Source organism: Dipodomys spectabilis, unplaced genomic scaffold (genome assembly GCF_019054845.1).
Source record: "Dipodomys spectabilis isolate Male_0828 unplaced genomic scaffold, ASM1905484v1 ptg000089l, whole genome shotgun sequence".
In the NCBI taxonomy this organism is placed as follows: Eukaryota; Metazoa; Chordata; class Mammalia; order Rodentia; family Heteromyidae; genus Dipodomys; species Dipodomys spectabilis.
In genome coordinates this window covers 558,090-570,115 of record NW_024870766.1, presented here as the reverse complement: position 1 = coordinate 570,115, position 12,026 = coordinate 558,090, and the positions used below count along the sequence as shown (strand labels likewise).

Here is a 12,026-nt window from a genome sequence, read left to right as displayed (position 1 = left end):
ATGTGATATACAGAAGAGTTACAGTTACATAAGTCAAGTAATGAATACATTTCTTTTTGAACAGTGTCACCTCTTCCCTTGTTTTCTCCCAGTTTTTCCCAACCGGCTCCCCTTCCCCACCAGTTTTATATAAAACTTAAATTAGTGTTCAATATATTTGCTCCAAAGAGTCTCAGTAGAACTTGCTTTTAACACTTTTTGGTCTGGTGCATATTTGTATAGTGTACAAGTTCTCGGTCTTCCTCACTTTTCTTTCAGAGTAAATAATTTGTTTTACTTCTCTTTTTAGCCTTTTCATTGAATTCTATTTCACATATGGTAAAGTGCAAATATTTTAAGCATACATACAGCTGGTTGTTTTTATATATGTGTAAACACATGTAGCTACCACATAGAATAAGAAGCAGATATCCCAACAGCCGAATGGGTGCTCTCATTCTTCTAAGAGCATCCATTATCCTAACTTCTATGGAATATATCTGTTTTGCTTGTTCTTCTTCTATAGATGGAATCATCTAGCATGCATTCATTTGTGTCTGGTTTCTTTTGCTCATTAGGTTTATGACATTCAACTGCTGGAATGTAAACATTGTTTGCATATATATATATATAATTTTGCAATATGCTATCTTTCTACTAAATTTGAGAAAAAATACTTGAGTCAAAGCTATGACCAAACTCAAATTACTCTGAGAATTCAAGGTAAAATGAAGAAAGAGGAGATAGAAACAGAGGAACCCATTTGCTGAGCTACATACACAAGCTTTATCTACTTTACCCAATGTCAGGCCTAAGACAATGATTCTGGAATACAAAAAATCTGAAATATTCATCAGCAGTATTGTTCATTTTAATGCATCCATAAGTCACCAGGGGACTTATATATATTTTATTTTTGGTAAGAATATTTAACTTGAATTCTATCTTATTAATAATATCTAAGTGATATTACACTATTTTAATTTTTAACACAATGTTGAATATTAGCTACTCTCTGGAACATTCTCATCTTGCATTCTTTCATCTTTAAACATCCATATCAGAATTCAAAGTGATTTGCCTCATCATCATTACATTACCTATGTATTTGCTTTTATCAATTAGTTTTAGACTAAGCAATTCTGTGCAACTTAGAGTCCTTTCTTTTCAACTTTAAGAACTCCCTTCCACTTTTCATGACTCTCAGGTGTTCAGTGATGATGAACATCTTTAGTTTTTGGGTTTTTTTGAAAATGTCTACCTGATTTTCATTTCTGAGGACAATTTAGCTGGAAATAATATAATTAGTTTGCAGGGTTTTTTTTTTTTTTTAATTTTTCCTTCCAGTACCTTGAATGTTCACTGCTTCTGTTCTGTAAGATTTCTGTTGAAGAGTTTGCTAATTGACTTGTGGTCCTTTCCCTTGTTTTTAGACACCTATAGTATATTATTCTACTTGACAATATCCCATATACGCCTTACATGTTCTTTTCTTTCTTTTAGTCATTTCAGGTTGAAAAATTCTTAATGAGCTGACTTGTGTTCCCCGATCCTTTCTTCTGTTTGAGCTAGTCTGCTACTGAAACCTCCAGTAGAGTTTTCATTTTGCATAGTGTACTTTTCCTGATTAGTACTTTTAAAAGTGTTCTATCACTTTACTGAATTTACTTTGTGAATTATTCTTCTGACCTCAGTGGACATCCTTATGAGATTTTTGCATTCTGTATCAGATAAATCAAGCAACTCTGTCAGTTTCTGTAGCTGCATCTTATTCCTTTATTTTGGACCACTCATCTCTTTTTATGCTTTGTGTTAGTGTTTCCCTATTAGCCGAAACAACCACTTCTTTTAGTCTAGACTTGCCTGGTATTAGAGAAGATGCTTCCCAGTCGTCCCAATTAGAAGAATGTTAGGGACCTGTCAACTTTTATGTAAGTCCACACACTTCGTTTGTTCTTAATGGCTCTGGGAATCTAGAGTATCCTGTGGCCTACTAGTGCTCTGTGACAAATGAGGCTGAAGTCATTCCTTAGGCAGCCTCCTGTCAAGTTGGGCAATTGTACACGTGCCATATATCTTTCCATTCCCAAGTAGAAGCTGGGACCTAAGATTTTTTCACCCATTTTGTGCTGAGCTGGACGGAGTGACTGTTCTGATTACTAGCCCATACTGCCCTCCTAGCTCTCAATTATCCTTGGCAATTAGAGCATTCCGTGTCTCACTAGCATGTTAAGATAGTTTAGACAGAATCCAGATTTCTGGGTAGCCCTGCAAAAAGTAGGGACATTGGACACGTGGAACACTTCCTTCCCCTTCTTGGGGAGAATTTGTAAACTGGGAAGTTTTGTCCTGGTTGTATAGTGCTATGCAAGAGTAAGATCAAGGAAAAAGGAGATTTCTGGCTTTACGATAGTTGTGTTTATACAAGTTCTGGATATAGGAAACTTTTCACTGATCCATGAGTTTTTCACAAAAGAAACTCTTCCATGAGTTATTGTTGATTTGGTATATTTATGAGGTGAGAAGAGGGCCCATGGATTCCAGTTCTGGCATCTTTCTTATTAGTGTGAGTAAAACACAATTCATGTTGAAAATTTCCTTGCTAACTGATGAAGAGGGCCTCAGTTGGCTCAAGTGTCTTGGCTAAATTTCACTCATGAGAGAGGCTGTCCGTATGTAACGATTATGTTAGAAGATATCTACCATGCATGAGGAAAGCCAAACTAAAGAAAATACTGATCCTGAGGATCCAGAACAGACAGAAGAAGGAAAGTGGGGTGTAAAGTACCATTGTCTATATTGCCCTCTAGCTTGTCCTACCTCTAGAGTTTCAGTTATATAAAGTCATTAACCAAAGTGGGTAAGACTCAGATTATTCATAGAAATAAAATATATATTTACTAATATATGAGTTAATGTTCAGGGCTGCAGATCCATGTGACTTAAGAGGGTACATATAGTTCAGAATTAAGCATGGAGCCATTGCAGTTTAGTTGGAAATCTAGAGGCCCTGAAGCTAGAGGCTTCTGAGTTCAAATGCTGCTCCTTCTACTTACAAGTTGTGAGGTCTTGTGCAAGTTATCTAACCTTTCTAGACCCCAGTTGACTTATAGGTAAACAGTAAGTTGCAATAACTATCAGACAGGATTTGAACTATTATGTTACTGAGATAATGTAGATATTGCCTGACTCACATTGAGTAGTCAAAAATGGTAGCTCATATTCCTTACTCGAAGAATATTTTTAGATCCCTATCTCATTTCTTTAATTTTCCATAGTAAAACTTTGCAGAAGAGCTCTCTATAATTGTTGCTTGCATTCCTCAGATTCAAATCTTTTTGCATTTCCCTGATTCCTTTCCTCATCAAGGTCATTCGTGACTTCTATTTTGTCAAGTTTAATGTGCAACATCAAAATGGGTTTTCCCCCTTTCCTTCAGTTGCACTTGATTCATTAACTGCCCCCTCTTCTTTCCTTCTTAGGTGTTCATAATACTTTTAAATCTTGGCTATCAGAACACACTTTTTTTTATAGATGTCTCCTGCTTCTTCTTTTTTGTGTGTATGTGGGGCGGTCTGGTCGTGGGGCCTGAACTCTGGGCCTGGGTGCTGTCCCTCAGCTCTTCAGCTCAAGGCTAGCACTCTACCACTTGAGCCACAGTGCCACTTCCGGCTTTTTTGTTTCTGCTTATGTGGTGCTGAGGAATCGAACCCAGGGTCTCATGCATGCAAGGCAAGTGCTCTACCACTGAGTCACCTTCCCAGCCCATCCCTGCTTCGTCTTGATTGATCATTTGCTGACTTTTCTTCCTATACTGACCTCTAAATGTTTGGGTTGGGGCTGGGAAGGTGGCTCAGTGGCTACTTCTTCTGAGTAGTCTATTGAAGATAAGAATCTCACGGACTTTCCTGTCCAGGCTGGCTTTGAACTGCAATCCTCAGAACTCCTGAGTAGCTAGGCTTACAGGCATGAGCCACTGGCATACCGCTATAATTCTAAATTTGATCACAGATGTCTTCCTTGAACTCTAAACAGCTACCCGCTGGAAATCTCTATTGGCTGTATTTTATTTTGTTTTCCTACAAGCACCCTAATTCAGCTGAGATCCCTCTCACCTCAGCTAGGGTAATAGCCATTTAATTGGAGTCTCCAGTACATCTCTATTATTGTCCTCACTGCCCTTATCCCCAACCCATTTTCCATAGAGCAGCTATAGTGATTTTCTTCTTAAATTGTGTTTTGAACATACCCTTATCTACTTAAAGTCCTCCAGTGTTTTTCTACATCTCCAAGGATGAAGTTCTGCATGCTGTCCACTGGCTTTCCCTTCAGCCTCACCTTGAACCACTGGCTCCCTTCCCTACCCTCCTGCCTTTATGGTCTTCTCTTGTCCTCAGATGGAGCTAACTTAAAGCTTTTGCATTTCCTTTTGTTCTTCCAATAGCTGGCTTCTTTTTTCCATTTGAGTCAGTCTTCAACTCAATTGCTACTTTCCTGAGCATCTGACTTGTTCATACTTTCCCCCACTAGACTAGAAACTAGAGAACAGCAGAAATGATGTCTGCCTTATTCATCACTCTATTTCCCTGATGTAGACCCAGGATTGGTGCCTAGCAGATGCTCGAGTGTTATTTTTAAATGATTAAAGGAATAAATGAGTAATGATAACAGATACCAATGTTTATCTAATGTATCACTTGATACATTAGATATCGTTTCACTTAAATTACTTGGTTTTTATCCCAAAGATAACCTGTGAGGCAGATTATATATTATTGTGCCTATGAACAGATTAAACAAGCCATCTTTTCTCCTCTTTCCTCCACACCCAAAAAGGAAAGAAACTACATTTTTAAGCCTCTAAAGAAGAGAGTGAAGAATCTTCAGTGAGATTATTTAATAGGCTCAGCTAACCATCTATGAACGTTTGCTTTTTGTTCTTACTCAAATGTTAGAAATTGAACTATACATGTTTCTATCCTGAACACTACAAACTATTCAGAGAAAATGCTCTCTGTTATTCCTGGGTCCAGATGTAAGAGTCCATAGTAGTCGATGTTCTATAATTAAATGAGATTTCAGGCTGAGCTTCTAATCCCCCGAGACTCAGAATGTGCAGCTGTACTAAGAACTTGGCTGATTATATGGAAGGCCAGCCGTCTTCATTTTTTATGTATACACACACACACACACACACACACACACACACCGAGGCACGCATGCATGCATTCCCATTTATGTTTTTTAAAGCCAACAACAATATAAACACAAGGTTCTCATTCGGTCTTTAAATATGGGAAATAGTATTAGATTAAGTTAATGTAATCACTAACATCATGTTCTGAAAATTGAAAACTAATGCAGCTTTGTTCTCCAATCTCCAGACTACCCAAGGAACCAGAATTTCCAGAATACCCAGACCCCTACTTTTCGATGATAAAATATATGTGGCCCACTTAGAATAAGGTATATAATTTAATATTTTATTGTGTTTGATTTATAGGCTTCCTTAGCCTTTATTAAATTTCAGTTTTTACAACTGAAGAAAGGCCTTAAAGAAAACATATTTTGTGGTTAAGGATGTATCCATCCTGCATGTGCTGGGCTGGTGATGTAAAAGGCAGAATAACTCCTCTTTGGACTTCTGGAAGTTTAGATTGCAGAGCTAAGTTTGGGAGGGCTGGACTAGATAGAGCCAGCTGAATACAGCTGAGAGCAATCGTTATTTCTTTGAGGTCTCACATTACATCAGAATCTACTCTATGACAAGTGAAAGCCTTGAGGGATTGCATCAAATTTTTCCTTCTTCACTCTTTCTTCTGCTACTGGGGATTGAGCTCAGGGCCTCACACACACCAAGCATGCATTCTACTAAGATTCACTCCCAGCACTCATGATTTTTCTGTTAAAGAAAGAAAACTTAAGGGAGTAGAGAAAGTAATTCATTTCTGATAGCTTGGCCAAGCCTTCTCTAAGTATACTTTTAGAGCAATAATTCTTAAATCAACCAAGACCTGGACATGACCTCAGATGTCTGTAGCTGGAGAATCGTGATATACAGGTACATTTTCAGGCAAAAATTGCAGGTCCTGGTAGATTGATTGAGATGCCCTTTACCTGAAAGCCTCTTCTGCCCTCAAGACTGCAAAGAATCCAACCTACAGCTCTGGCAGCACTGGACAATGGAAATCTCTCTTCAGTTATTTTCTAAACAACAGTCCCTGTTAATCTTCATCCCGACTCTAACTTTGATCAATTTCCAAACCCTTCATCCCTAAGGAATTATCTGCTCATGTTTCTTGTGTATCTTGGCATTTTCTTTCCATCAGTGGCCATATTCCCTCCTACCTCCTACTCCACACAGGTAGGTACAGGAAGCATTGCTCTGTTCTTTGTGTCCTCTCTCTTATCTCAAATCATCTTTGGATCTTTCTTGTCTTGCATCTGCGACATCTCAGTCACTAACTCACTTATTGGCTCCTCTCAATAACTCTTGAAAGCACTCCTTCTTTATTATCATTGCTCTCTAGAGTCCAGGCCAACAGTGGGTCTTGCTATTGCCATTACAATGATCGAATTGTTTTTCCTAACTCATGTCTTGTCCTTCACTCTGCTTCCTATTCATCAGCAGAATGATTTTTCTGCAATGCTTATGTGTCTTGACATCTCACTTCCTACTTGAACATTTAAAATCTTCCTACTGTACTTGAGATAAAATATAACCCCCCTTACCATGGTGTGGTACATTCTATCAGCATCTCTTCCTCCTAGCTCTTCTTGAACTATGCTCTTGCACTATCCTACTATTTTTTCCAATAAAGCTTATTGTTCCTTTCTGGTCCTCTCCCTGTCTGTTTACCTGGTCAACTCTTTACTTGTGCTTTGTTTTCAGTTTGAGGTACCACTTCCACTGGTCACCATTTTTTCTTTCTTTTTTTAAAATTTATTTTTAATAAGGTTTTTTTTTATTGTGAAAATACCGTACAGAGGGGTTACAGTTACATGAGCATGGTAATGAGTACATTTCTTATCAAGCATTGTTGCCTTCTCCTTTGTTTCCCCTTCCCATCTCTTCCCATCTCCCACCCCCCACTCTCCCCCTCCCGCCACAGTTGTAAAGTTCGTTTTTTCAATATAGCATCTTGTACATCTCATTGTTGCAATGGGTCCACCTGTATCCCTATTTAAACAATTTGTTTTTTTCCTTCCCCTCCCCAAATTATACCAACATCAAATACAGTGAAAACAGGGGTTATACCGAGGGGGAGGGACATACAAAGCAACAAACAAATCACCTTATATTTATAATACGTTAGAAACAATAGCGAGAAAGAAAAAACCACTTGTGTCCTTATCTTGGGGTTCATTTTGCCTAACACCATCTTGTTCCTCCTCACCTCCCTTGTGCTCTCTTGTAGTCTACCATTTAAATTTTAATATAATTTGTTTCTTTTTCTCTTTTTTTCAGAGCTCCTCAAAAACAGAAATCACATGTACCGTCTCACTTTTTTTTTTTTTATATCTTTATCACCTAGCTCAGTGGCTTACTACGGAAAGCCACTGAATTGCTTTTTTTTTTTTTTTTGGCAAGTCCTGGGGCTTGAACTCAGGGCCTGGGCACTGTCCCTAGGCATATTTTGCTCAAGGATAGTGCTCTACCACTTGAACCACAGCGGTGCCATTTCTAGCCTTTTCTGTTTATGTGGTACTAGGAATCAAACCCAGGGCTTCAATGCTAGGCAAGCACTCTACCATTAAGCCACATTCCCTGCCTGCCACTGAATAGCTTTAAAAAAAAAATTTAGACACAAAGTTGTATTTAAAAAATTGAAGGAATTATTCCAGAACTATGACAAGAGGTTTTCCTTAATCCCCAATTATCACTTAAAACCATCTAATTAAATGTTTCTCTCTTCACCATATTGTGATAGTTTGTGAATATATACATACACACATATTCCATACATCTTGACTCAGTATCATGCATTCAGAATGCAGACATTCAATACCAAGTTGATTGAAACGGATGCAAGTGACACATTGTGCAAATGGATAGAAAACCAATGTCTGCTGAGGCACAGTGTAGTGCGGTTGGCTGGCTTAGGAACCAGGAGAAATGAGAACTTAGGAAAAATGGATTTGATTGGCTACACAAGGACATATGCTTCTATGATGACTAGATCAGGCAGAGCATGTTGTTGTAATTATTATGAAGATGCTGGTGTTTAGTTTTACCTTCTATGTGGCTACTCTATTTATTGCTTGAGTAAACATTGACTATAATAATGATTAGGTTAGTAATAACTCCTCAGAGGCAGATCATGCTATGTTTATCGTTCATTGAATCCTTGAAATGGTCCTATGAAGTAACTATCATTGTTACTCTACTTTTCAGATAAGATAGGTGGGATGGGGAGAAGTTAAAAAAGTTTCTTCTCATCACACAACTGGAGTGGAATAGATGGGAGGTGAACTTACTTTGTATTCTTGCCTTTACATGTTTTTGTATCACTGCTCTTTTGCTTTGAGATACATGAATGTCTTAGCTATGCAAGAGCCTCAGGACAACTTTGCACAAGCAGTATTCATAGCACTTAAGAAAGAAGGTCAGCCTCTTGTCATACCTGCTGGACTTGATTTTAATAAAGCTTTGCAAGCCAGTCATAAGAGAAATGGGAGCAATTTGGAAATAAATTACTTCCATTATGCCTCAGGATCTCCTATACACTGTGGCTTAGGAATTATTCACAGATGTATGTTTACAGTTAAAAAATCAACTACACTGTGCTCAATTATATAAGGGGGAAACTCTAGTAAACAGTTTTTAATTGGATTGAAATTAAGATAAATTTAGGATAATGAAGGAAAATGCCTTAACAGCAAGATTTATAGACTGTGTGAAAAACTCCCATTGGAAGTGAAAGAAACCCAGTATTTTGAAATGCAAAATTTACATGTGCATGAGGAAAAAGGATTATGTGTACAATCAACTTCCATGGAGTCATGAAATGCTTTTGAAATCACTTAGGGTATATATGGGCGACTCAGCAGACAGATATGAACTAGCATTTGCTTTGACCAAATCCTATGTTATTTTGTATAGGAGATTCAAATTTCTCTGAAATCTCATTATAGATTTCAAGTAATTTTGATCTACTCAGTTATAGGGCTTCTCCATTAAAAGGAAATATGTAGTTCTGCCCAGGGCTGTTGGCTTATAATTATAACCCCAGATACTCTGGAGGCTAAGATGCAAACATTGTGGTTTGAGGCCATCTCAGGCACAAAGTTATGCTTCTCAACCAATGTCTGGGTGAAGTGGCTTGTATTTATCATCCTATCTGTGAGAAAGGAGGATCAAGGTTCTAAGACAGCTATAGCAGAAAAGTCAAGGGAGACTCTCTCAAGAGGCTGTACAGAATCACCTTCATTTTGTTGATTTCGTTATTAAACAAAATGGCGAGACAAGGACAAATGGTGAACCAATGCAGCAGCCATACTCACAAGACACTAGGTTGGAAATGAATGTTATAACTTCGAGATGTGGGGGAATCCAGGGGTTGGGGGAGGGATAGTGGAAGAAAAATGAAAGAGTGGGTAACAATGTTCAACAAGAAATGTACTCATTACCTTACTTATGTAATTGTAACACCTCTGCACAGCACCTTTACAAGAAAATAAAATTAAAAAAAGATCACTTTCATGTGCAGAATACATATGCTCATTCCTTTCATGACTTCTGCTCTTGTTTTCTTCCCTGTACCACTGTATTTACTTGACCTTCAGGACTGTGAGCTTCCTCTATCAGTTCAGTCCCCTTCTTTGTTCACTTAGGACTGTTCTCATACATTTTGGTATTGTGTTATGTTGTATCACTAATTATATTGTCATGTCATTGTTAACATGTTTTCTTTAATTATGTATCATTGCAGAACACTGTGAACATCTCAAGGGAAACATGCATTTTCCCCAAGTGTTTAAAATGTTTTCAGATTAAATGCTGCATTTAAAATTGTTAAATCACATTTGTCTATTCAGACCAAAGCTGGATAGTGAAGTAAGTGTAAGGAGAGAAGGACACTAGTCTTGGATCCTTAAAATGTTGCCTGGGTGATGTATAGAGAGCTTACAGTTACATAATTAATGTAATAAGCACATTTCTTGTCAAATTTGTTACCCCTTCCCTCATTTTTCTCCTATTTTCCCTTCCTACCTCCCCAACAGTGCTTAATATTGGCACTCTAGCATTTGAGCCACTTGGGTTAGAAAAATTTAAAGTCCTCTGTGTGTGTGTGTGTGTGTGTGTGTGTGTGTGTGTGTGTGAGTGTGTGTGTGAGTGTGTGTGTGTGTGTGTGTGTGTGCCTGCATGCCAGTCCAGGGGCTTGAACTCAGGATCTGAGCACCTTTTTTTGCTTTTTTTTTTGCTCATGGCTGGCACTCTATCACTTGAGCCACAACTCCATTTCTGGCTTTTTGGTGCTTAATTGGAGATAAGAGTCTCATGGACTTTCTTGACAGGGATGGCTTTGAACTGAAATCCTTAGATCTCAGCTTTCTGAAGATTATAGGCATGAGCCATTGGCACCCAGCAAAATCCACTAATCATTGATTAACCAAAATTAAAGGTAAAGTTCATTGAACTTTATTTCAGTGAGTACAACTTTTGTTTATATATAACCTGTGGAAAAATATTCAAAAAACAAGGGAATAAGATAAAATAGTATTAGTGCTCACTTCGGTAGCACATATACTAAAATGGGAACAATACAAAGAAGATCAGCATGGCCCCTGTGCAAGGATCATACGCAAATTTGTGAAATTTTCCATGTATTTTTTTTATCTCAGCATTATTTACCATAGTTAAGATATGGAACCAGCCCAGATGCCCCTCAGTAGAAGAATGGATCAAGAAAATGTAATGCAGTGGAATTCTATGCCTCCATCAGAAAGAATGATATCACTCCATTTGTTAGGAAATGGAAAGACTTGGAAAAAAATATATTAAGTGAAGTAAGCCAGGCCCAAAGAAACATAGGTCCCATGGTTTCCCTTATTTGCAATAACTAGTATAAGTCGAGGACAAGCAGAAAAGGTCAAAAGCTATGTACATAGGACCATATAAGATGATGTTAAGTGAAATGAACCCCAAGATAGGGACACAAGAGGTTTTTATCTTTGTTGCTGTTGTTTTTAATGTACTTATAATGTACTGTGTGATTATTTTGTTTCTCTTGTATGTTTTTCCTCATGGTATAACCCTTGTTCTCTAGTGCCCTGAATCTTGTATATACATGCTTTCTAATTTGAGGAGGGGAAGGGAAATAACAAAATGCTGAAATAAGGATGCAGGTTGACCCATTGTAACAATGAGGTGTATAAGACACTATGTTGAAAGTGAACTTTACAATTTGGAGGGGGGAGGGAGGAGGTGGGGGGGAGGGAGGAGTTGGGGTGGTGGAGAGGGAAGGGATGGTAGGGGAAAAACAAAGGAACAGGTAACAATTCTCTATAGGAAATGCACTCATTACCTTACTTATGTAACTGTTAGCCCTCTGTACAGTATTTCTACAATAAAATATATTAAAAAATAAAATATGTTCTACCTTAGGTATTTATATTTTCAATATAAATATTGAAATATATTTTCAATATATTCAATAAAATATTCAAAAATAAAAAGATAATATTAATACAGTGGAAAGACAAAATAGTGACTGATGAAATAGTAGTTGTGGGCATCTTATAAGTTACAGTCAGAGTATTAGAAAAAAAGTGATTTTGAATGCATGGCTATATTGGAAAGACTGCATAAGAAAACCATAGTGGAAAGCAGGCACAAAAGAGGAGAAGGAGCACTGGAGTAGGTAGACCTCCATTCACACAAACCCCAACCAAGAATAAGTAACAAAGTCAAGGTCAATAGTCAAGATCATAGGCAAAGTATACAGTAAGATCCAGCATCAATGAATAAGACATGGATCCTCAAAAATGGGCGAGGGGGCAAGTGGGTAGTACCTGTTAGAAGAGGAAAGTACATAAATTTGGGG

At 37.7% G+C, this 12,026-nt stretch overlaps 1 non-coding gene across 1 annotated transcript; it reads left to right on the top strand.

Annotated features, from left to right (window-relative positions):
• The first annotated feature begins 10,705 nt into the window (after nt 1-10,705).
• Nucleotides 10,706-10,812, top strand: LOC122111969. Its single transcript, XR_006148067.1, has one exon. It is a non-coding gene; the product is annotated as a U6 spliceosomal RNA (small nuclear RNA).
• The last annotated feature ends 1,214 nt before the right edge of the window (nt 10,813-12,026 follow it).